The following is an 8244-nucleotide window of genomic DNA, read 5'->3' on the forward strand; positions in this document are numbered from 1 at the left end:
TCCCTTTCCCCTTCACTACTTTCCAGCAGGTCACCCCCCAACCTGTACTGGTACATGGGGTTTTTCTTCCCCAGATGCAAGACTCTACACTTGCCCTTGTTAAATTTCATCAAGTTTCTCCCCGCCCAACTCTCCAGCCTGTCCAGGTCTCGCTGAATGGCAGCACAGTCCTCTGGTGTGTCAGCCACTCCTCCCAGTTTTGTGTCATCAGCGAACTTGCTGAGGGTGCACTCAGTTCCCTCATCCAGGTCATTGATGAAAATATTAAACAGCACCGGTCCCAGCACCGACCCCTGAGGAGCTCCACTAGTCACAGACCTCCAGCTAGATTCTGCGCCATTGACCACAACTCTCTGCCTTCTTCCTTTCAACCAGTTCTCGATCCACCTCACTACTTGATCGTCAAGCCCACACTTCTTTAGCTTATCTATGAGGATGCTGTGGGAGACAGTATCAAATGCCTTACTGAAATCAAGAAAAACTACATCTACCGCTCTACCATCATCCCTCCACCTAGTCACTTCCTCATAGAAGGCTATAAGGTTGGTCATACATGACTTCCCCCTCATAAAACCATGTTGGCTGTTCTTAATGACCCCCTCATCCTTGATATGCCTAGTGATGGAGTCAAGAATAAGTTGTTCCATCATCTTTCCAGGGATGGAGGTAAGGCTGACCGGTCTATAATTACCCGGGTCCTCCTCCTTGCCCTTCTTATAGATTGGTGTGACCTTTGCCATCCGCCAATCCTCAGGCACCTCGCCCATTTCCCACGACTTACCAAAGATGATGGAAAGTGGCCTAGCAATGACCTCCGCCAGCTCCCTCAGCACCCGTGGGTGCATTCCATCCGGACCCATCGATTTACAGATGTCCAGATTGCATAGCTGATCCCTAACCCAATCCTCATCTACCAAAGCAAACTCCTCCTTTGTCCTGACTCCTTCTGGGGCTATAGAAATCCGGGGCCCTCGGGGAGAGTCTGCAGGAGTAAAGACAGAGGCAAAGAAGGCATTCAGCACCTCTGCCTTCTTTATATCCTCTGTCTCCAGGGCACCCACTTCGTTCAGCAGTGGGCCTATATTGCCTCTTGTGTTAGTTTTATTTGCTATGTATTTGAAGAAGCCCTTTCTATTGTCTTTAACCCGACTAGCAAGATTGAGTTCCAAGGAGGCCTTAGCTGTCCTAATTGCCTCCCTACATCCTCTAACAACTGTCCTATATTCCTCCCAAGCGGCCAGCCCCTCCTTACATAATCCATAGATTCTCCTTTTCCACTTGAGTTTGCCCAGCAGCTCCTTGTTTAACCAGTCCTCACACCAGACCATCTGGCTGCAGTCACCAACTTATTTTGATCCAGACCACTGTTAGGAGGCTGTGTCATAGAGTCATAGAGTCATGTCGTGGTTTAAGCTCAGCCATAAATCACACAGTCGCTCTCTCACTTCCCCCCTTTTCTTCCCCCTGCTCCTGGAGGGATGGGAAGGAGAATCAAAAGAATGCAACTCCCACAGGTTGAGATAAGAACAGTTTAGTAACTAAGGTATAACACAAATCACTACTGCTACCACCAATTATAACAATGATAAAGGAAATAACAAAGGAAGAGAATACAACACCTCACCACCCACAGACGAATAACTTGTCCACCCCTCCCGACCAAGCACCGACTGATACCTCGTCCAACCCCGCAGTGCACTAGCCCTTCTGGGTAACTCCCCATTACATCCTGGGCATGACGTGCTGTGGTATGGAATACCTCTTTGGCTAGTTTGGGTCGTCCTGTCCCTGCTTCTTCCTGGCTTTCCCTCCTCCCTGGCAGAGCATGAGACTCACAAAGTCCTTGGCCAGACCAAACATTTGAGCAGTAACTAAAAACATCGGTGCTATCAGCACCATTCCCAGGCCGAAAGTCAAAAAACAGCGCTGCACCAGCTACCAAGAAGGAGAAAAAACTACTGCTACTGCTGAACCCAGGACAGGCTGGTAACAGAAAATCCCTTTTGGGATCGAAGTTTGAATAAGGAAAAGTGAAATCTTGATGTAGAAAAGTCTGATGGTGTATTAACCTGCCAGTTTAGGAGGTACCCACCCCACTGTGAATATAAACGTGCTCTTAATGAGAGTGCGGAATCTGTCATGGACCATTTTTGAAGTGAAAACAGACTCTTCAGCAAGCACTGTAATCTGTTAAATTGCAGGATTACCATTTGAGGTGATACAGGGAGGTGAGAAGAGTCCTTAGCTTGTCTAAGAAAGTAATCATTTTGGGTATGATGAGAGTTATTTCTGATAAGGTTACTTGTAACAGTTCCAACCACATAATTTCAGTCTCCCTGGGAGTTAATACACAGCGAGAAAACAGCTCTCTGGGTTTAAATGGGAGATACAAAGCTGGTGATCACATCCATACAGCCTAGAGCTACTCCACTTGTACCCTCTCATTTTCCCAGAGGCACATCTATGCTCACATAGAAGTTTCTCAATATCATCTGAGACAAATGTGTTGTTCCAGATTTCCCCCTATCTGAGTGGATGATTTTGTATCCTCTCAGGAAACATCATACTCTTTTCCTGGATATTTGACAGTGGCCATTCCCCTGGCTGTTATTACATGTTTACCAGCAAGTAGAATATATCGAGGGCCAGATACGGGAAATGAGATGTGTGAAGTGCCTGAGAACGTAATGTGTGCCTCTGATAACAGAACTTCTCTGAGTACGTCATGTTAATAGGATACTTGTATCTATAGAGTTCGCTCCAAAGACCTGCAGAGATTCCATCACAGGCTTTGCACAGTTGAGAGTAGCTGTTATGGTTTAAACCCAGCCAGCAGCTAAGCCCCACTCAGCCACATGCTCACTATCCCCCAATGGGTCAGGTGAGAAATCAGGAAAGTGAGAACAGTGGTGGGTTGAGATACAGACAGTTTAATAGGTAAAGCACAAACCGTGCACACAAGCAAAACTAAACAAGAAATCCATTCACCGCTTCCCCTAGTCGGGCAGTTGTTCAGCATTTCCAGGAAAGCAGAGCTCCATCATGCGTAGCAGTCACTTGGAAAGACAAAACACCATCACTCCAAACATATGTTCCCCCTTCCTTCTTCCCTGAGCCCTATTATACTGAGCGTGACATCACAGAGTATGGAGTATGAATGGCTTGGAGGGAGCATTCTTTGGCTACAAGTTTGGAGGGATTTTTTTTTTCCTGCACTAGGTGAGTTGTGGCAGGCCATGTGAGGGATGGAATAGCATAGCTGTATCTGTGGATGTCTGTTTGATGCACCCAGCAGCCTGCATGCCTCACTGAGCACTACTGATGGTGGGTTGATATCATGAGCCTCCTGCTTCTAGGTTGTCTTATCTTTTCAAAGTGATGTGGACTGTATTCTGTGTGCTACTGAGGTCTGGTTGCAGAGGGAGTCAGAAACAAACTGGAAAGTGCAAATCATTGCAGCTGCACCACGACGTTCTACACAACTGGCTGTGACCTCAGTGAAAGTCTTCATGGCTCCCCAGGTGTGAGATTGTGTCAAGCTCCCAAAGAAGCAGGGGGAGAGATTATCCCATATATCACTGTCAGCGATATCATGCCACTCAGAAGGTGAAGAAGTTGCATCTTCTTGCTGTTACTATCAGCCTTTATTTTGACATTAGAATTAACATGATTTCCTCCAAAACGTATTTGTACTGACCAGCAGAGACATCTACCATCAGCAGACCAACATATTCAAATATATTTTCTTGCTTTTTGTTTCTTTTCTCCAAATGGCACTTTGGTCTAATAGCACTCCCACAGTCTCTTTCAGAAATTATAACTGCTGTAGACTGTATGCCGCAGGAGGTGAGCTCTGAAAATTGGCAGTTTTGCCTCTCTCTAAATCTTCTGCCAACTTGCAGAGTTCATGTGGTTCACCCTTTAGGCTAACAGCTTCTTTATATTTAAGCACGCACATACACAGTTTTTCATCTTAACTCAGAAAAGCATTGCAGCCTTTTTGCTATTTCATTATACATTTAAATGAAAATTGGTGCTCCCTTTTAATAGTGTAGCCACATCAGCTGGTCAGTTACTATGTTTGATCTTCTGGTAACTTTAGAGAAGAAAGGGGGGTTTGGGTTTGGCTTTCTCTGTGCTTATGCTGGGCACTTAGGAACAACACGTAATGTAAATGATAGCTGATGCGAGTAACAGATGTAATCACTGTTAGGTCTGGTAACTTTAGAGAAGAAAGGGGGGTTTGGGTTTGGCTTTCTCTGTGCTTATGCTGGGCACTTAGGAACAACACGTAATGTAAATGATAGCTGATGCGAGTAACAGATGTAATCACTGTTAGGTCTGTTAAAGATAGTGGGTATATTGTAATCCAGCTATGCTGTGCCATAATTGTGTGTCTGCACATTCCCCATGCTATACTGTTCATCTGAAAAATCTATGCCAACCAAGGGGCAAAGTTAATACTGTTATAGGACCATCAATAGATGCACTTAATTAGTCACAGATCTGTTCTGTTCTTTGCTTTTAAGGTGATTCTTCCATGGCTATTGTCATCTATTACTCTTGTAATTACTCTTGTAATAACTCATGTATTACTTTTACTTCTTGGAGTCAGTTCTGGCAAGGAAATACTGGCTGTACAGTGCCTACATGACATACATTGGCAAGCATAGCTGGTGCTTGGGAATGTGCTATTAAACATTTTGATTCAGAAAAGAACAGGAATGAGATTTTTGTAACTTATTCTGAAACGTAACAGATTTATGGATCCAGTGCAAAATTTGGTAGCAGGAATTCAGGCTGAAGACACTGACCTGAACACCAATTTGAATTTCTTTGTTACTTGCTCAGCTATTCTTTCTCATTTACCCGTTGCCATAATGTAACAGCTCCCTGGGGCCAAGTGCTGTTTTAGTTCTTATACCGCCTCCCAAAGTCACAAGGGCTGCTCAGAGCTTAGAGGAGAACCAAAATGTGATGATAAAATTCTCTTGGTCTCCCAAACCTGGAAAGATCTCTGTCCCCCTGTTACCATAGTAACACCTCCCATCCACATTCTTTCATCACTGCTCACTATTACCTTGCTGTATGGCCGTCTTGAAGTAATCGTTGTCTTTTTCTATCTCTGTGCTGAAGCAAGGAGAAAAATTACATAGAAACTGAAGGAACAGCCATAAGCACACAAGGGTAGGTTCATTCTGGGTATAAAACCACCAAAGTGATTAGCCCTGACGACAGGATATTCAAGAGAATGAAGAACAAATTGTGGATTGGAAAGGGCAGCTCTGGTTCTCACCAGTAATTCCCTGCCTAACTTTTATATTGATGGTTACACAGATCATTCCCTGGCATAACTGCTTTCATTTATGCCTCTGAAATTTGGGATTGTTTAGGAAGGTTATTGCTTGGGATTTCTCTCGGGTCATGGTGGGCCACCTGGCCAAGCTAAAGGGTGTCTGGTGAAGGGTTTGTCTCAGAAAGCAGACTGGCTTGAGACTGTAGAAAATATTGTGAAGGGGGTTAAGATGAAATGCCTGCACTGCCAGTTCCCAGAGGCTCTATTCCTCAAAGTGATGTCCAGTAAATTCATTGAAATAGGCTTGGCCCAAGCTTCAGTTATGTAGCTGGTGGTCTTTGTAGAGGCTGTAGTTCTTTCTACTAGAAAATGCTTGATGGCAACCAGTCTGGCAAGCTCTCCTTGTAGATAATATTTATATCACCCGAATGAACGTATGTGTGCTAGTTCCCTGAGTGCAGTGAGTTTTGCAGGTTTGTCAGTAGGTCTGTACCTCTGCTTTTGATCTAGCTGGCTAAAGGTGAAAAGTTTATTGTGATCTCTGAACCTACGTGGCTGTGCAACACGAACAAGGAAGTGCGGGCAATGTGTTATTTTGATGCAGAGGTAATCACATGTAATTACACAGTTCTGTACAGTTATCTATCTTTAATTAGAAGCATTGAGAATTATCTGTTCGAAAGTGGATAATTACAGTACTTCTAACTAAAATTCACTTGTTGGTGTCTCCTCGAATGTGAATGAGGGCTGTTCTCCTGCTCCTGAAGTGTACATTTTACCTGTCACAGCGTGAAACGAGGTGAGTGACATCATGGGATGTCCTAATCTCTCATCTGTACTTGGTCTTTTTCCTGGCAACATGGTAACTGATGTACTTGGAACAATAACCCAGCACAGCCTGGTGTGACATATCCACAGTGCGTACTGCACAGTCTTACTGGAAACTTCATAATCAGAAGAATTCCAGGAAACTGGTTTTATATCATATTGATGGTTTTCACTTTAGGTTTAACTGGAATGTTCTCCACTGCCTGGCGCTTTTCTGAGATTCAATAAAACTGCTTCTCCAAAGTAGAGGCTTTGTAAATCAAACCCAAATGATTTCATAGTGGAATCTAAAGGCTTTTATTGGAAATGGGCTGGGGAGATTTGCACTGATAGTTGATCTTCTGTGTGTGAGGTGTCTTAAGGATGATGTGGCTGTGTATTTAGGACTGGATACAGGAGTAGTCAGCAGTAAAGCTTCTCCCCTCTTATAAAATCAGTTCTTTCCTCTTCTGTTCTTTATGCTTATATGCTTCTCTTTTCATGAAGTCTTGGCCTGTCCTACTTAGTATTTTTAGGTTTTCTTCTTTTGGGGGTCTCTCATTTAGGCAGTGGCTTGCTCTCCCACTAGTCCCATGGTATGTCTTCATTTCACAGATCATCTTCACCTTCCACTCTACCCTTCCCTTTGTATATTTTGTGACACTAGAAGAACACGGGAGGGAAAGATCGGTACAACATGGACGTAAATGAGAGATTGTGTCATTTTCTGCTTGAGTATGGTGTAGTATATGTTGAAAACTAGTATCTGCTGGAGGAGTAACATGCACAGAACACAAGTCTTTCATTGTCCTCTAAAAGATTTCTGCTGAGATCCCATAAGATTGAAAGGATAGCAGAAAATTTAATCAAATTCATTTCTTCTCTCTATAAGCAAATGGACTGATGGCATTAAGCTTTGAGAAATGCTGGATTCTCATCAACAATATGTTCATTGTGTCTCGCTCCAAAGCCTTATCCTACTCCTAATGTTATATGGAGCCTGCTAAATATAGGTAATTTTTCTGAAACTCAGACATGAAGAGAAGGTAATTAGTGGTGTTTGTGTACAGAAGAAGCTGATCTGTGCAGGGAAAACACAAAATCTGCTTCCCTCATTTCCATGACAGAGTGAGTTTAAAACTGTAGCATGTCCTTTTTCCCTCTTGCCTCCTCAGAGAGAGGGAAAAGAAGAAAACCAGGTTCTTTGGTCAAAAATGCACTCAGAGAAACTGGGAGAGTTCATCCAACACAGCAACTTGAGCAACTTTAATTAAGGATGTTTAGTAGCTGGTCATGATCATGAGCAAATGAAAATTAGAATTGGGATGATGTCAGTCCAGTTAACTTTAATTAGATTCTCAACATGCATCAGTCAGCATAGCTCCATTAGTTGAAGAGCATGTGTCTGATACTGTTGCTGTTGTCATCAGAGCTCTTCTACACAAGAACATTAAAATCAACAAATCAATAAGATGGAAACGAGCTATCAGCAGGAACCCTGCTGCTCCTGAAAGCTTAAAAAAATCCAGAGAAGTTTCTTACACACAGAGAAAATCACAACTCTTGCACAACCAACCTCAGCTTTTTGCATCTACCTATTTATCCAGGTTTACCTGCTAAGCTAACCTTGCCCCAGCACCTCCTGATGCTCAGTGGTGCTAGCAGAGTATTTGGACTCTAGTAAAACAAGAAGAGGTTGGCATGGAGTGGCATATACTGATCTGGAGCTGTAAGTATCCTGCTCTTCTGTAGTATGCATAGTATTTTTCCCGTAAGCATTAGCTTGAGATTATTATGCAGTAGTGCATCCATATTTGTATAACAGAGGTAGCCCTGAAATGAGAAAATAAATGTATAGACAGCTCACAAGTCAGTGGATAAAGGTACATAAAACTACCAAGTACATACAAAAAATGTCTTGCAGCGTGAGGGGAATCCATGCCAGGTCTATTGACTTGTGGTAGGAAATAGCCCTGTTGACTTTCATCAGGTGTAGGCATTGCAGGTATGTGCTGAGGGTTTGCGTTGTGGTCAGAGACAGAAATGTAATGCAGCCATGAGAAACCAGGCAGTTTGAAGTGATCATCACTATGCTATGGGCTATGCCATGCTTTACTATCCTCCAACCTCAGTTTTCACTC

This window comes from Lathamus discolor, chromosome 6 (genome assembly GCF_037157495.1).
Source record: "Lathamus discolor isolate bLatDis1 chromosome 6, bLatDis1.hap1, whole genome shotgun sequence".
Taxonomy (NCBI): domain Eukaryota; kingdom Metazoa; phylum Chordata; class Aves; order Psittaciformes; family Psittacidae; genus Lathamus; species Lathamus discolor.